This window comes from Candoia aspera, chromosome 6 (assembly GCF_035149785.1).
Source record: "Candoia aspera isolate rCanAsp1 chromosome 6, rCanAsp1.hap2, whole genome shotgun sequence".
NCBI classification, from domain to species: Eukaryota; Metazoa; Chordata; class Lepidosauria; order Squamata; family Boidae; genus Candoia; species Candoia aspera.
In genome coordinates this window covers 40,886,523-40,905,688 of record NC_086158.1, presented here as the reverse complement: position 1 = coordinate 40,905,688, position 19,166 = coordinate 40,886,523, and positions in this window count along the sequence as shown.

Genomic DNA, 19,166 nt, shown 5'->3' with positions numbered 1-19,166 from the left:
TTTATGATCTATTCTACAGTCACCACCTGGCCATGTCTTTGATGCTATAACTGAACTATAGTACCTCCTGCACCAATAATATAGTCAATTTGATTTCTTTGGGCTCCATCTGGTGATGTTCATGTATACAGGCATCATTTTGGTTTTTTTAAGAAAGTGTTAACTATGAAGATATCATTGGAGTGGCAGAAATTGATAAGTTGGTCTCCTGCTTCATTTTGGTTTCCTAAGCCATACAGTCCAGCTACATTTTTCTCCTTAATATTTTCAGCTTTGGCATTCTAGTCTCCAAGCAGCACATCTTATTTGCATGTTCTGTCAGCTTCAAATTGAACTTGATCACAAAACTCATCAACTTCTTCTTCTGCATCAGTGGTTGGAGCATAAGTTTTGAAAATCATCATGTTAAAGGATTGTCCATGAAGTTTAAATGATATAATTTGGTCACTGATTGCATTATAGCCAAATACTGTTCTTGCTATACCCTTCCTAATATAAACACAGTGAAATTTGTTTTTTTTTTTTGTCTTTATGTCCTGAGCAGTAAATAGTATGATCTTCTGATTGAAAGTGTCCAATTCTAATCCATCTCAATTCGCTGATGCCTAAGATGTCAAAGTGAAATTGATTCATTTCATCTTTCACTGTAGAGCTTTCCCATGTTCATACTTCTTACATTCCATTTTCCCATTGAAATTCTGTCTTTGCAGCTTCAGATTTTATTTCTCTGCATAGCAACATCAGCAAGTAGACATCCCAAAGGCTTTAATCTAGCCACATCATAAAAACCATTAGTATCCTGATAGACCCTTGCTCTTCCTAAGTAGCACGTTGAGTGCCATCCACCCTGAGGGGCCCATCATCTGGCACTTATTTTCAGTCCATTTATATTTCCTCTGTATGCTGTTTTCTTAATAAAATTCATTGAGTGGTTTACCATTGCCTTCTTCTGCCCAGTATGAAATGATGCTTTTGCTGTTATCACTAAAATGATATTTTGCCTCAGCATCTCTCTATATTGCTGATGGCCAATATACTGTAGGTGCCTGCTTGCTTTAGTTCAGCATCTGGGATGACCTTTATGCCTTGGGTGACCCTGCTGGGATTATATACTCTTGGCATACACTGCCCTGTTTCTTCACTCACCCTTCCCAGGAACACCTCCCTGCCACAGTGAGGCAGCACAGCAGGGATTGGGGGAGGGAGATGAAACAATGCCTCACTCAAAAAGCAGACAAAGGCTGGTGATCGAGGCTGGTAAGACAAGGTATCACATATAAACATCTGGTAAACTTCACTCCCTAAAGCAGTGTTGATGTTACCTAGCTTAATAATGAAGTGTCTGCAGGAAGAGAAGCAAATTCAGCAAACACAACAGCCCAATAATTCAATCCTGAGCTACATTTATTTTACATTATGGCAGCAAGTGTAATGTGGTTAGAGTAGTTTTTGTTCCATTTTGGCTGGTGTATAAGTTACAGCCTTATCTAGTGCAAGAGGACCTCGCTACAGTGAAGCAACCCTTATCTCCACCTGGTTAGACTACTGCACCTGGTTAGACTACTGCAACATGCTTTACATGGAGCTGCCGTTAAAGCCATTGAGAACATGAAATTAATCCAGAATGCCACAGCCTGTGTGCATCCATCCTTAGGAGCATATTACACTTATGCTACAGACCCTGCATTGGCTGCCAAATAGCTTCTGAGTACAGTTTTTAAAATTCTGATTTTGACCGATAAAGTGCTTTACAGCTTGGCACCTGGACCTACAGGACAGCTTGCTCCATGCAGAATTGGCCCAGTGTAATGAGAAACTGCTCCCACTGTCCCGCTTTTGGGAGATAAAGGGAACTAAGATTAGGAGGCATTGCTTCTGGGTAGAGATGGTGGTTCTCTGGAGTGTGTCCCTGCTCCTTTATTGGATACAGAAAGAGACATAAAATGGAACTGTTCCCAAAGGTGTTCTAACCAGTTTGGGCCATCACTAATTTTGAGTGGTTTTATTTTTGACTTGTCACGTTATTGTTATTTCGTTTTTATGCCTACCATTAATTTTTGTTCTTCATACAGTGTTAACTGCGAAGAGATTTTGATTGCAGCGGGACACACAGACACACACAGGCAAATTTCACTAAAATGTTTTTTCTCCCTTTTTTCTTTTTCAATTTTGTGTGCATTTCTTTGATTAGAAAACCACATCATAAAATGTAGATAAATATGAATTTTGGAGGATTTCAGTGCAGGATTTTTTCAATAATAAAAATAGTTTTTAAGACCTATTACCTATCTATCCATCCATCCATCTATCATCCATCCATCCATCCATCCATCCATCCATCCATCCATGTTTTTCACTATTTTTCCTGCAACCAAATATTTACTATTTTGCATGAAATCTTTGGGCCAAGAACAATGAAGGCTTAGATTTTTTTGCGTATTATTGATCTTCATGTCATGGTGGAATCCAAGTTAAGATCATGCTTTTTGCACTGAAAGAGATAAAAGGTACAATAAGATTCCTCTTATATCTTTGTCACAGAAACATCGATAGAAATGGGTGGGCTATAATTTCTTAAGCTACATTTCTTAACCTTCAACTCAGAAGTAGAAATGGCTATTTTCATCCCTCCCTTCCCCATCTACCCTTATGCCTTTCAGTTATAAACTCTATGGTGGTTTCAGTTCATATAATTTAAAAGCATGCCTAGTATGTTTGTCTAGTGCTTTGATGTCTGATTCATATCTACCAGTTTAGGACTTCACTGCTTTGGCCTGTGTTGCTAAAATGTGCTAATGACAAATGACTGAATATATGGCATCAGTCATATTCATTCTTGGCAAATCATTTAAGTTTCTAAAATAAATCTTCATTTAAAAATTCTATTTTTCCCTCTTAATCTTCCCTGTGAAATGTGGTTAATAATGTATATAAAAGCTGTAAATGGTCTAGTCAACTACTTGAATGACTGACTCTGTATCTGTCTACCCGCATACCACTGATGCCAAGATCAAAGCCAAACTGCAGATGCCAACAGAAAATTGCTAGTGTTACCTCTCCCAAGCAATGCAAACTACAAATTATTCTTCCTCAAAAGATGCTAAAATAGCTAATGTCAGTGAATTGTCAAAATAGTGAATTTTGAACATCCTTGCTAATTTATCATCACCAAGGAAGGAAATAATGGGAAAATAATGAGCTATTATTGTTTCCCCTCTCTGTAGTGATTTCCAGTTATTTATAAATATCCAGTTAATGTTCCAAAATATGCAGATGAGACAACAAATGAATTTATTTCAGTGTGTCCAGTATAAAATGAGTGTCATGTGTTTCACTCTGGTTTAACAATAAGAGGGATGTACTGCTTTTAGATATATTGCATATTACAAGTGACTGATAGGCTACAGAAATGGTGCTAACAGGAAAAATTTGACTATAGAATTTCATGGATGCTTTTTATTGGTGAAATGACTTATGGGTACTGTAATGCTGTTGGAGACAAAGAATATGTGTTTCTGGTCCATACTGTTAGTTTCTTCAGAGCAGATCTGAAACTGAACTTGGCAACCAATCTCATATCCTTATATACTGTCTGTGTCCAATGAGCAAAAATGTCTACAACCACCTGCTAACCACGATGTAGATAACAGTGAAAACTTTCCTCTATATTTAAATTATTTGGATGTTTATTCATTTCTACTGCCTCTATAATAATTCTTGGAATATACAGTATTGTGCTGGGATGTTGACATTCTAATGTCCAGGAGAGATTTAGTTTCTGGGACCATGATCTGAAATACCTGGATAATGGACTTCAGGCACAAGATGGCTTGCACCTCACAAAGATTAGGAAGAATGTGCTTGGCTAAAATGTATTAAATTTGGTCAGGAAGACTTTAAATTGGATCCTGAGGTGATTGGTACTGAACACCTAGAAAAATTTCAGGTAAGGATACGTGCACTGCAGGAGTAACTGAGAAAGTAACCAGACTGAGGCCTACTAAAAAATCAATGAAAAATTAGGAATAAGCATTGATTGATAAATTCACAGCCTTTATTTTTTATATACCTGATGTTCAGAATATGGAAAGTCAACAGACTTGAACCCTTATTGCAGAAAGACAAATATGATTCAGTAAGTACTATGGAGACCTGTAGGATGATTCCCATGATTGGAATACAGTAATTGAAAGATACTCTTTGCTCAGAAGGAAGGAAAACAAGGAGGGAGGAGGAATACTATAAATGTTAAAGGTATTCATGTATGCACAAAAATCTAAGGGAATTAACTTGTAGCACTGCTGAGAGAGCATTTGAGTTAAAATGTATAGATGAATTAATAAAAGCAGCACCATTGTTTTTCTAAGAAATTTCTGACCTAACTTGCTGGCAACTCAAGCTGTCTTTAATTTGATTCTAACCTATAATGAGGTCCTACATAATAAAGCAGAAGCACTGAGAACTTTAGGAGGAAGTGAAATATAATACTGGACTTCTTGATATTAAGGAATATTAAGTGAAATTCAGGCACATACCTTGGGTTTCAAGGTTGTTTAGGTAAGCATTTGGGGATTGAGGAGCTGATGGTGTACATATTGGGATGAGTGTGGGTACTGCTTATGGTTACTTATTATTACTATCATTATTGAGTTGAATTGTGTGTGCGTGTGTACGTAGATCGATAGATGCTCTTTTGGATGGTTGCTTATAGCTTTTGTAAACAACTTGAAGCCTTTTGATTAAAATGGCATAAATGCACTTATAATAAAGAAATAGATAAGCAGATTTTAATAGCTCAAAGCAATGATAAATAGAAGCTAATGAGAGAAACAGAATGAATGAAAGTACCTAAAAGAGAAGCTAAAAACAAAACTAAAAAAAAGTCTGTGAGGGAAGACATCTGAAGCAGCTAAATGGCAGCTGCCTGAAACCAAAAGTAATTCTTTATAAGCACAGTCTTTAGCAATATTTACTGAGATGATAGGGATGAGGTTACAATATTTTCAGCAAGTGAACTATTTCTGATTCAGAACCAGTTTATCCCCTAATATATTAGGACAGAGAGCTGCTTAGTTTCTTCCCAACAGGCCTCCTGTGAACCAGCAAGGAGGTGGGTCTTTTCACTGATAATGGAAAAGTTTGCAGCTGCTTGCGTATATAACTATCTCCCAAATGTTTCTCAGTCTGAGAACTCACCATTATACCATTATTATTTTTTTTTGGTGCCTTTAAGTCAGTGTAGACTCCTGGTGACTGCCTGGAGTAGTCCCTACAGTTTCTTGGCAAGGTTTTTCAGAAGTGATTTGCCATTGCTTTTTTCTTAGGCTGAGAGAGAGGGACTGGCCCAAGGTCACCCAGCTGGCTTTGTGCCTAAGGCGGGACTAGAACTCATGGTCTCCTAGTTTCTAGCCTGGTGCCCTAACCATTGCATCAAACTGGCTGCTATTACACCAATGTAGCTGTACAAAACAACAACAGCAACCCTCCCCAACAAATCTCTTAGTGAAAATTTAAAAATCAGAATGGACCCAGATTAGGAGCTGAAAAAGAGACAAGTCATGAAAGAAAAGTAAAGTACAGACGCGGTGGCGCTGCGGGTTAAACCGCTGAGCTGCTGATCGGAAGGTCGGCGGTTCGAAACCACGTGGCGGGGTGAGCTCCCGTTGCTCGTCCCAGCTCCTGCTCACCTAGCAGTTCGAAAACATGCAAATGTGAGTAGATCAATAGGTACCGCTTCGGCGGGAAGGTAACGGCGTTCCGAGTCGTCATGCTGGCCACATGACCCGGAAGTGTCTATGACAACGCCGGCTCCAAGGCTTAGAAACGGAGATGAGCACCGCCCCCTAGAGTCGGATTCGACTGGACTTTACGTCAAGGGAAACCTTTACCTTTACCTTTAGGTTCATGTAAATCATTTGACATGGCCCTTTGCTTGTGAATGAAACACCCCTTGGAAGCTAAACTTCAAAGCTTAAAAGCAGCTGCAGTTACAGCTGTTTAAAGCATGATTGTTTTGAGGCTCTCCCGAGGTCTTCTGTTCCAGAATTACCTTCCTTCAGGACAAAGATGCAGTGACTTGTTTATAAACACACTAAAAAGGTTTTTATTTACCTTGCCTTTTTTACATCTCATGAAGATGCTGATGGTCATCTCATGATAATAATTATGGTCACTAATTATAATTTTATGAGTATTATTTTATATACTTCATATTATATTTTAATGTACCTTTAATGTCATATACCATCTGAGGTTGCTTTGAATGGCATGGGGTAGAAAAATAATTTAAACAGAACAGAGAAAGGCCCTTTATGCTGAGCCTCTAGACTGCGATGGCGTCCACAGCACAGGCCATTTCCTTCTCTTTGCAAATGACTTGCATAAAGAAAAGACAAAAGTACATAATTGGTTATTTTCTTTAGTCTGATGTAAAGGAGGCAACAATTTGATCAAGTCTGCAGGTATGGTAAAATATTGTTGAAATGAGGCATTTTCAGGGGATGGAGGTGTGTGTGAAAAAGGTTTTGAAATTTAACCCTCTTAGGTTCAGGTGTAAGGTATTCTGTGATGAGCTTCTTAATTTAGATGAGAGGTTGGCTAGGGAGAAAGTAAACCTGTCCCTGGTCCCTGTCAGATTTATACAGTATGTGTTCATTCTTAAAGTCATTATGTCTTATTTCCACATTAATATGTGATTTTAATTCACACTTAAGAGGCTCTACAGGTGTTCAGATCTGAAGGCAAAATACTGCTCTGGAATGCACAAGATCACATAACATTTGTCTGTAGCTGCTTAATCCAAATGTATCTTTTCTCAAGAAAAAATGTGGCAGCTTTAGCAAGGTGCAGACAGGTGATACGTATTCTCATTTGTATGTTTCTGAAGGACTTTTTGGCTTTGAATCTGAAGCACAGCAGAGCCCTAATACAAAACACATATTTTTGAATGTACTTTCTCACAAAACCCTTACTTGATTTTTGCTGTTGTTGTTCAAAGTGTAAATTTCTGAAAGGGCAACCTGGAGGCCACTTCAAAACATTCTGGCATTGGAACACTCCAATAACATTAATACTTGATGGTTTGCAGTCTAGAAGGGTGAAGATATTGAAGGAACTGCTCATCTATCTCATTTTCTTTGGAGAAGAAACCCCCCTGCTGTGCAAGTAATGCAAAGAAATAAATTTAGACCATCTCAAAAATGGCTGTTTTTAGATGTGTGAAGTATTTAGGGGCAAGCGTGGGGTGGGACTGATCTCGCCTTCTGGCTAATTACTGATACACCCTATTTGAGGTCTTCCCTAAAAAAACAATTCTTGGAGGCCTTTAGGAGGAATTGAAGGTGGTATCTAAATTCAGGGGGTGATAAATGGCTAACCTATAGTTCCCATGGAGTTATTCTTGAAGTCTAAATACACTGTCTAAATATATTATAAATACATATTTATAAATACATGTTGTTATATTTAGAGCTAGCTGCTTCACAACATTTAGAGAAATCCAAAATATAGATGCATTCCAACCCACACATTTGTCCAGGAGGTATGGATCAGCTTAGTTTGCTCTGAAATGCACTGAAGAAAATCCTTCAGCATCCCTAGCTATCGCTGGAAAGTAATAGTAGCACTGCTAGTTAGCTCTAGGATCAATCCATCTTACAATCTCTCCCACTTCCTGGTGACAAAAAAGCCTAACTGTCCTATGTTAAACTATATCTTGCTGCTCTTTTGTCAAATTCTCATTTTACCTAATGCAGAGCCAATCCTGGTGGGGAAAATGACTCTTTATGATATGGCTGAATAATATAGGTTGGGAAAAAATCCATATCAGATAATTCCTTTGGTGATATCAAAGGTATTGGTTCAGCCCTAATAGACTGGTCTGATGGACTGATCTAAAACTTCCTCCGCAATTCCCCTTCTAGTCTGTGAATTTGCCTCTTCCATGACAACCACAACTGTTGTGTATCTGCATGGCAATTTATATAGACAAGGCTACTATGTAGTTGTTCTGCTATGCAGGCACTAGGTAGAAATTGCAAGATCTGTTGTCTCCCATCATTTACTGTATTTCCCACTGTTTCAATGTACAGCATCAAAGCAGGCTTAACAGGGCTCCCAATAGCCACCTGGCCATTAAAGTGACATTTTCTCTTCATCAGGCATTTCTTCCTACTACAGAGTACCATTCGTGTCACAGTTGTCCTGATTATAGCTCTGAACCAGAGACTCCCACTGCCTCAAATGGGATTTTTGAATGAAGGCTGGAAAACATCTGATTACATTGTTTGTATGCAGCTTAGCTGGGGCCTAGTTGGCCTCATTTTCATTGTTTACATTGGCCACATTAAGTGCTCTGTGGATTAAACAAAACAAAACAAAAATTAAAAAGCAGACTGTCACTTAATAGGATTATTTGATGGGTAGTTACACATGCTTGAACAGAAGTTGGCTTGATTAGCTTTATAAAATGGCTTTGTTATCTGCATCCATTGGCATGTTCCTTGGCTACATAAAAACTAGCACATGAAATATAATAAGTTGGAGCTGAAGGGTGAAATGAAGTTTATCACATAGATGCAAGCCATGGATATAGATGTCCTCCAGTACTTTTCAGTTTAGGAAATACATGGAAAACCTGGAATGTATTTCTAAACTGTTCTGTTTCTGTAGCACATAAAAGGAAGCTTAATAGTTCTGTACTACCGCCAATTGGACAAGTATTATTATAATTAGGAAAAGCCAGAATCAAAGGAAAGTGTTGCTTTAGCTAAGAAAATTCAGATATATTGGACCAAAGAACTATACAGGAAATTTGTGATTGAATTTCCTTTGAAAACATATGAAGGAGGAGGCATTTTGCTTGTAGAACCAATCGAGGGGCAAAGGTTTTAATGTTATACCCCACCTTTATTTTGTATGGCTCAAGACACTGTATATAATGCTCCTACCTCCTGGTTTCCCTACAGTCATCCTGTGGTTGTGGCTGGCCCAAAGTCACCCAGATGGTTTTCATCCCTAAGGAAGAACTAGAATGCACCATCTCCAGTTTGTAGTCCAGCACCTTAACCACTACACCAAACAAATGTGTGCATATGTTAATTTAGGTTGTAGAAATGGGACAAATAGAAAAAGTTAACCATCTTCTCTTTAAGCATCTCTTTTGGTAGCTTTCTTCATCCCAATTCTCATGCTGGATATGTCTCCCAGACAGTACAGCACAGTAAGAATAACTATGTTAGGAAATACAGCCATGGCTGTTTTGTATAAATTACATTTGGCACTGTGCTGATTTTAGGGGGGGGGATCATACTTTTGACTTGGTAATATGGTGAAGCTTGGAGATAGTACAGTGTATCTTTACAGATATTTCTTTTCTTCCTTTTTGGCTTTTTAATATTAATTAAAAAAATTTTATTTCCTTTTATGATTATGTATTTAAATCAACATTGTAAATCAATTGGGATATTACATAGAAAGTCAGAAAATAAATGTTTATAATTGAAAATAGGTGAGTTCTTCTCCCATGCTTGAGTATCCACTGGGGAGAAATTATGCATTCATGATAATATCATCTGCCAGCCCTTCAGGGTAGATCAGACTAGGAAACCAATGCCACGTAGGTCAATATTACTTTTACCGTAAAGCTACAGTGACAGAATCTTGTTAAGTCTGAATGTGCTTCCCCCTCTCTCCTTTCTCTTTATGTGAACTAGGGAGGGAGTTGCCTGAGACATTTACTTACTTTACATTCTTGCCTCAGACTCAGGCCCCTTTTATATGACTGTTATCTTGGTAGAAGCTTTGAGTTTGAATTCCTCCCTCCCCAGAAGTTACTTTCAACCCTCACACACTTGCTATGGGGTGAACCTGTTTGTCTTCCAGAGCCTGGAGGAAAGTAAAGGCCAGAGTCTGCTGTGAAGGAATTGTTCTTAAGTATAATAAAAGATTAAGATGAAAACTAAAATGTAAGTAGCTAAGCCTGATAATATTTAGTTAGTGAAGTCTGGTTCTTTTTGAAACTGTAATTGACATTTCTGACGCCTTTCTGCTGAATTCTTTAATACGTATACTGGATTGGGAATAGAGTTGATTTAATCTTTTTGCATAGCCTGGGGAATGGCCTTACCCAATTGTCAGTACTTCGGGATAGAAAAAGGAAAGCTGTAGAGAAAGGATTCATCCTTCTGTAAGAGTGCAACCTTAGGCCTGGATTCTCATGTGTTCAGGCTGAGATTTTGTTATTAGTTAGAGAAGTACTGGTAGTGTACTTGCCTCATCAGTACATAACAAAGGAGGTCTGGCAGTCTGTGCTACCAAATAGGATTGGAGGGGCTGATACATGCCCCCTCCAGGCTGCTTCAAGTGACATTGTTGCAATATCCACTACATTTTGCTGGTCATTGGCTAAATAAGCAGTATTTCCATGTCCACTATAACCTTAGATACAGCAATTATAAAAGCAGCTTTGTATTGCCTCCTGCATGTAAACACATTAAAATTTCTAATATTAGTTTATTTCTCAACAAGTTTAACATATTTTCAACATTAATAACAATAACTTAGAATGGTTCATAAAAATAAAGCCATTGCATTCTTTATTCAGGCTATATTGAACTATTTATTCTGCTTTACATTTTTCTTGTTTAATAAATACAAGGGAGGAAATTAGATTCTGTCTAGAATACAGGAAAGGAAGAGTGGGTCAGTTGACCTTCTTAATGATGGGTAGGTTTCTTTTTCTTCATTTTTCTTTAAAAAGATGGGGGGACCTTTTGTGCATGCTCATAGGAAGGCAGGAAGGATCATGTGATCATGCAGCACTGAATGATCACCTGAGAGTTGTGTGGGCAACTAAGAAGGCATTGGAGGAAAAGAGTCCTCCCACCTCATTTGGCGCATGCATTCAGGGTTACCCCCAGCTTGAAAAGAAAGAATGTAAAAACAGTTCCATTGGGAAGATTAATTTCTCTGATCCCCCAATTCTTTGTGGATATATTTTTTTAAATTCCTTGTGAAAGAAGAGAGGAGGGGAGGGGAGGGGAGGGGAGGGGAGAGGAGAGGAGAGGAGAGGAGAGGAGAGGAGAAGAGAAGAGAAGAGCGTCCTTTGCAAGGGGAAAAGATCCCTGTGATTACTGGGGCCCAGTTTAGCCTGACAGTAATTACGCATCCATACAATTTTAACCTACCCAATACAACTTGTCAAAATATTGCTCAAAATTAAAACATTATTTCTGCTTTCCAGATCCTCCTAGCAGTCAATGGAATGTCATGTTTAAAGTCTTCCTTTTACTTTAACATTTATATTTCTGCAAGCTTTTTATATATACAGTAATTCCAGAATCATTAAATAGGAGATCCTGAAGTTTGCTCTAAGCTCAGATTCCTTTTTATTTTTATCGCCAAAGATTTCATGACAGTAATATTTTAATTGGGCACTAATAAATTAGTACATGATATGAGAAGTTAATGGGTTACATTAATAGATGTGACAGAGGTGTATGATATTTGTGATGTGTTTTTCTTTTATGTTACATGTCTGGTGAGTTCCAGTTCAGTTTGGATTTGCACACATCTTGCCCAATCTTTTCATTAGGTAAAATATTTGGTTTTCACATATTTAGTCACTCAATTTGTAAAAATAAATGCAATAAAGAGTGGCAGTACTGATGTATAGCTCTTTGGTTCCTATATATGCCTTCTACCATATATTTGTGTGAAAGTATGAATGGGCAAGCATGAAAGAAGTACCTGAAGCCCACCCAAAAGAAGACACAGAGGCAGAAGGGTTAGTTCTACGAGATTTCCACTGATGAATTATTAGGAGAAATACTGAAACTAAGATTGCTAAGATGATTCAGCAAGGGATGGTTCTCAAAATATGAAGTGGCTCTCCAAACAAGGGTGTGAGACTCTCAAATGACAAAGTACCAGGAGGTATAAGAAGAGTACCAAGCTGGGATTGGTCAAACTATGCTGGAAATCATAAAAAAATAGGAACTATAGTGTTTTGGAGCCATAACATAAAAGACAATATCATGCACAGTGGGCTTCCCACCTTGATTCTTCCAGAACTCAAGTTTACTGTGGCCAGCTTAGCTTTGAGTTCAGTAGGGATATGTGTGTGTGATGTGTGAATGAAGCTTGTTGTTCACTAAGTAAACAATAAAAGTAATAAACCTACATTAGTTCCTATATTACCTGAGTTTCTAGAGAAGTAAGAACACCAATAGCTGAGAATATACAGAACCCTAAGTAAATAGATAGAGAACCCTAAGTAAAGACAAGTAGCACTAAAGGTTTCCCAGAAGATGGGAAGTTGGATCCTGACAGTGGTGAATTCATCCATGGGAGAGGAGGGGGTACTGTTGCTATTTAATGAGCCAGTGGTTTATCCCATCCTCAAGAAGCCATTGCTGGATCCAACCATTCTGGATAACTTTTATCCCATCTCCAATCTTCTCTTTTTAGGGAAGGTTGTTGAGAAGGTGGTTACACAGCAGCTTCAGAGAATCCTGGAAGAAATAGATGATCTGAACCCTTTCCAGTCAGGTTTCAGACCTGGGCATGGGACCAAAACAGCAATTTTCATACTTGTAGATGATCTCTGGTGGGAGCAGGGGTAGTGTGTCCATTCTGGCTCTTCTTGCTCTTTCAGTGGCTTTTGATACCATCAGTGATGGTATCCTTCTGGACCAGTTCTGGGGATTGCAAGTGAGAGGTACAGTTTTGGGGTCCTCCTTTCTCTGGGGCCGGTTCCAGTCAGTGGAGGGAGATCAAGCCACTGGCCCATGCCTGGTGGGGTCCCTCAGGGGTCGACATTCTCCCCATTCCTATATAACATCTACATGAAGCAGCTGGGTGAGGTCATCTGACAACATGGGGTGAGGTATTGTCAGTATGCTGATAATACCTGCTTTATGTCACCCTGGGATGATCAAGTGATGCTATGGAGGTTCTGTCACAGTTTATGCAGGCCATGGGGGTCTGGGTGGGTAAGACTGGCAAGACTGAGTGACTGTGGGTTTTAGCCCCCCTCCCCCCCCGGATCTAGAGTTTTTCCATATTTGGTGCTGGATGGAATTGCATTACCCAAAACAGAATTGGTGAGCAACTTGGGGGCTCCTCCTTGGCTCATAGCTGCTGTTCAAAGAGCAGATGGCAACTGTGGCCAGGAGGGCTTTTGCATAATTGTGGTTTTTTGTGCCAATTGTGCCTCTTTCAGAAGTGACCAGGAGGCTCATGGTCACTCATGCTTTAATCTCCTCCTGATTGGGTTACTGTAACAGGCTCTACATAAGGCAGCCCTTGAAGACCATCCAGAAGCTGCAGCTGGTCCAGAATGCAGAGGGTGGGCAGTTATGGATGCATCTCTCTATGATCATGTTACACCTCTGCTCTGCAAGCTTCACTGGCTCCCAGTGTGCTTCCAGGTAGAATTCAAAGTGCTTGGTTGTCACCTATAAAGCCCTCCATGATGTGGGGCTAGGTATTTGTGGGACCACCTCTCCCTGGTTATTTTTACCCATCCCACTAGGTCTGACAGGAGGGGCAGGCTCTGGGTCCCTTCAGTTAAAGAATGTCATCATATGGGAGTCAGAAGTGTACCTTTTCTCACAGCTCGGTCCCTCTGAAACACCATACCCCCTGAGGTTAGATTGGCACCACTAACCCTGCTGGCCCTTTCTAAAGAACTGTAGACCTGGATGTGCTCCAAGGCCTAAGGGTCAGGAAGTTAGATGGCCCATTGAAAGGTCTGCCCTTGGTGACCTCTGTAGATTTGTACCCTTTGTTAAATGTTTTTTAAAAAATGTTTTGCCCAGAGTCACATTTGTGAAATGTTTGGCCATATAAATTGATTTAACTAAATAAATAAAGGCTTTATAAATGTACTCTGTATGGCTCTCCATGTGACAAAATATAAGCATAGCTTTCTTGTCCCCATCTATAACTTCCTCCCCACATTTTAATCCCCACATTTTAACTCCTCATTTTAACCCAAGGAACTCGGGCTGCCCAACTGAATTATTGCATTCCACAGAAATAGAAATTCATCATTTTTGTTTCTTGGAGTCAAACAACTTGTGCAATGCTGATATTCAGTCAATGTGCTGGCTAGGACAATGAATTTCATAATTCCAACTGCTTTTCAAGTCAGTGACTTTAAAGATGTCTTTAGATCAGCTTTTCTCAACCTTTTGACCCTGGAGGAACCCTTGAAATATTTTTTCAGGCCTCGGGGAACCCTGCACATTCAGGCTCAAATATGGGCCAGAAGTCACAAAATTATTATATTTGTTTCATGTGTAGGCCTATATATATATGCATTAACAGTCTTCTTAAACTAAAAATGAAGAATGAAACTTACCTCTTCAATCTGAAGTTGCCTGAATTTGAAATAAGTTTTTAAATAATTCGTGATCTCCCAGGGAACCTCTTGCAACCCCTAGGGTTCCACAAAACCCTGGCTGAGAAACGCTGCTTTAGATAAAGAGCTGGTATCATTTTCTTTCCTCACTTCCCCTCCTAATTCCAGTACTAGTCAGTCCTGTTCAACTATGGACTTTTTCCTCATAGTCACTTAAATGTACATTCTTGAGTTGGGTGAACAATATATTAGACCCAGATTTCCGCCTCCACAGCTTACTATTACCATACCTTAGCAACAAGGTTGGGCAACGTTGTGCCCTTGCAGTTTAATACAAGGTAAATTTAAATTTCTGATTCCAGTCTGCAGCAATCCAGATGACCTCTAGATTGCAGCATTTATTAAATCATTTCATAGAACTATCCATCTCCTGGGAAATCAATAGTCCTGTCAGAGAAATAGGAGATCAATACACCTATGTCAAACAAAAACTCCCTACCCAAAAAAGTCTGCCTGAAAGATTGGAGGGGCAGATTTAAAATACAAAAGCAGAGAAGCCCAAATCAGAGAGCTCTTGATCCTGTTAGGCCTCACGATTTTTCTTTCCTTTCTCGCTTTTTGGGATCAGGCAAAGATCCTCTTCTTTCTCATACCCCTCATTCTGTATTTGTGTATGTTTGTGTGTATATATACGTCACATTCCCTATTTTATTATTTTCCGAGTACAAATGCAAACACACACACAGAGATAAATACATAACATGAACACCAGTAGCAGAATCACAGGGGTGGTGTGCTCATCCAGCAAAAGAATCTTTAACTCCAAAATCCTGGCTGACACGTACATTGATCTTACAGGAGTTTGATATTTCTGTGTAAGGAAACCACCAGGTGTCTTTCTCTTTGGCAGCCAAAGACAGAATGGTCATGGAGGTATAGTTGCTAATAACTGATGTATTGAGGCGGGGGATGGGGAGGCATTTTTGCAGCAGATGTCCTGGACCAATTGGAGCTGAAAAGATTGCTGTCCTAGAGTACGTCATCCCCAGGCTGATCCCCAAGATGCCTGATTTTCTTAGTATAGGAAGTTTTGTATCAGGTGAAAAAGAAAAGCCTTCCTCCAAACTGGAACAACTAAATATAGAGTAAGGGATTGATTATGGAAATTGCTGTATATTCTTTGCTGTTAAAAGTCAGAAGTCACCTCTTTATGTAACCTTTAAAACTATTTTCTTCTTGTGTTTTCACACCTTTTTAGTTTTTTTTCTTTTTGTGGTTTTTTTCTTTTTTGTAGTTTCTATCTTTGCTTTAAATCTAATATATTTTTTTTATTAAGAAAAGAAAAGAAGAAGTGCAGGCAGCTATGGAAATATATTTTATATTAGCTGATGCTGCTTGCAACCAGCCATGACAACCAAGTATCAGGAAATATTGCACAGTATATAACTGGTGAAATGCAGACAACAATTTGCATGTTGATATGGTTATTTTTTTTTAAATGACAACCTAGTGTGGAAATGGGAATTGTGGGGGGAAGCTCACCTGATAAATGCCAACAACTGGAGAGGATCCAAACAATCTTTCAATTCCAGAGCTAGCAGGTTACACTAAGTTGCTGGTCCCTTGCACCTGAATGGACCAAGAGAAAAAGCCTCAAGGTTACTTAGGTCTTATACAGAATATGGATCAAAGACAATTCAGGCATGTGCAGAGCTAGTAGGACTTCTCTGTCTATCTGTCTCGGCCTCTCTCCGACTGATGCAACTGTATGATAAGGAAGAGACACAGGTGAAAGTGTAGGGACATTACAGTAATCTCCTTTAAATTTAACATAGCAAGTTTGATGTATTGGAGGTGCCACAGTCGTAATTGTTATTCTATCACAATGAGCCTAAATTAACTGTGAGGAGGGAGAAGATGAGGATTTCCTTGAGTCTGGTTTATTTATTTATCGTATGGCAGCACATCATACATATTACAAATACATTATATTTAAAAAATTGGGAATGGAAAAAGGTACATAGAAAATGTACATTGGTCATAGGGCAATTATAACTAAAAACAAACATTAAGATTACAAATATAGCCTTTTGCAGCATCAGTTGCCATCAGGAAATCAGCCAAGTTCCCATCGTAGGCTCTAGTCTTGCATTCTTGTATTATGTGTTTAACACTTTGCCTGCCAGCCCCACAGTCACACCTTGGAGATGGTACCTTACCCCGTTTATATAGGGAATCTGCACACCTGCCATGATTAGTGCACACTCTATTGACAGCTGAGCATATTCTGTGTTGGCTGATCAAAAGCAGGAGGCTTCGTTGTAATACAGGGTAGGCTTTGACAATGCTGGGGACAGGCTTTTTGCCAAGATTGCCTCCAGGAATCGAGGAACTGAAAATTTGATAGATTGATAGACTGATAGATTGATAGATTGACAATTGATAGACTGCCTCCATGTGGTGTCCCCTGGGCCTCCTAAGCCTTTTGGTAGTGGTGGCTAAATGGTCTATCGTATACGAGGCAGCCAGATAATCCTACAGATCTCCTGGCTAGAGCACATCCATATTCGTCATCTTCATCATCTTCTTGAATCTGGTATGTCTCAGAAAGGACATACATTCTCTGAAGAATACAAAGCAATTAATGAGTCACCCACAAAGCAATAGAAAATAAAACTTAATCAGAGTGAATAATTCATGGAAAATCTGCTGCTAAATCCTCATATGATTCATATAATATTCAAGTGCTTCTTCCATAGTAAGGAATGATTACTATGATTGAAAAATTAAGGTTGAAAAATTAAGAATCTGAATAAATTTGAAATAAATTTGAAATAAATAAATTCACCTATCATTGCAGGAATTCTTCTGGTGGAAACTATGATGAGTATAATAGATGTTTATCAATAACAGGTCCTTTCTAGAAATGTGGATTAGAAAGAGGCCCTCTGTAACCAACCATCATATATTCATATTCCAAGTCAAAATAGATACTTTTTGTTCAGTAAGAATGCCTTTCCTAATAAACAGTGTTAAAATATTAATGTCATTGTTGCATTTCATATTCATATCATATATTCACAAAACTGTAATGTGTTCCACATGGGGCTGCTTCTGAAGACTACTCGGAAGTTACAGCTGGCCCAGATTGCAATAGTGCGGGCAGTGAAGGGTGTGTTGTGGTATGCACATGTCACTCTGCTGCTTTACAAGCTGCAGTGGTTGCCAGTTGGCTTCTGAGTGCAATTCAAGGTTCTAGTCATCACCAATTAAGCCTTTCATGTTATAAGACCTGGCTACTTTTGGGACCCCTTGTCTCCATATGCTTCCACCCATCTGGTAAGGTCTGCTAGAGTGGGCCTGCTCCGGACCCTATTGATTAAATGATGTGATTTTGCAAGAACCAGGACACATGCCTGCTCAATGATGACTCCTATCCTTTGGAATAACATCTCAACAGAGATCCATATTGCTCCTGTTACTGATTTTTCACAAACTGTTAAAAACTGAGTTGTTCTCCCAGCTCTTTATATGGCATGGTGGTTGAGTCTGTCTGGATTTTGGTATTTTTCTGTTTTGTTTTGTTTTGTTTTTGGCATGTGTGTTATGGGGTTGGTCTTCAAATTGGCTGCATTTCTTTTTTGAAATATGTTGTACTCTTTTAGTTCTTTTTTAATTGTAAGCTGCCTAGAATTGTTGTGGAGTTGGGTGACTTTAAAATTGAATGAAGTGAAATAAAATTTTATTGCTATCATATAAAACAAAAACCAAATACAACAAAACTATACAAAAGAAAACAAAAATAAACATTGTTGTTGTTGTTTATTCGTTTAGTCGCTTCCGACTCTTCGTGACTTCATGGACCAGCCCACGCCAGAGCTTCCTGTCGGTCGCCAACACCCCCAGCTCCCCCAGGGACGAGTCCGTCACCTCTAGAATATCATTCATCCACCTTGCCCTTGGTCGGCCCCTCTTCCTTTTGCCCTCCACTCTCCCTAGCATCAGCATCTTCTCCAGGGTGTCCTGTCTTCTCATGATGTGGCCAAAGTATTTCAGTTTTGCCTTTAATATCATTGCCTCAAGTGAGCAGTCTGGCTTTATTTCCTGGAGGATGGACTGGTTTGATCTTCTTGCAGTCCAAGGCACTCTCAGAATTTTCCTCCAACACCACAGTTCAAAAGCATCGATCTTCCTTCGCTCAGCCTTCCGTATGGTCCAGCTCTCACAGCCATATGTTACTACAGGGAACACCATTGCTTTAACTATGCGGACCTTTGTTGTCAGTGTGATGTCTCTGCTCTTAACTATTTTATCGAGATTTGTCATTGCTCTTCTCCCAAGGATTAAGCGTCTTCTGATTTCCTGACTGCAGTCAGCATCTGCAGTAATCTTCACACCTAGGAATACAAAGTCTTTCACTGCTTCTACATTTTCTCCCTCTATTTGCCAGTTATCAATCAGGCTGGTTGCCATAATCTTGGCTTTTTTGAGGTTTAGCTGCAAACCAGCTTTTGCACTTTCTTCTTTCACCTTCATCATAAGGCTCCTCAGTTCCTCTTTGCTTTCAGCCATCAAAGTGGTATCATCTGCATATCTGAGATTGTTAATGTTTCTTCTAGAGATTTTAAATCCAGCCTTGGATTCCTCAAGGCCAGCTTGTCGCATGATGTGTTCTGCATACAAGTTGAATAGGTAGGGTGAGAGTATACAGCCCTGCCGTACTCCTTTCCCAATCTTAAACCAGTCCGTTGTTCCGTGGTCTGTTCTTACTGTTGCTACTTGGTCGTTATACAGATTCTTC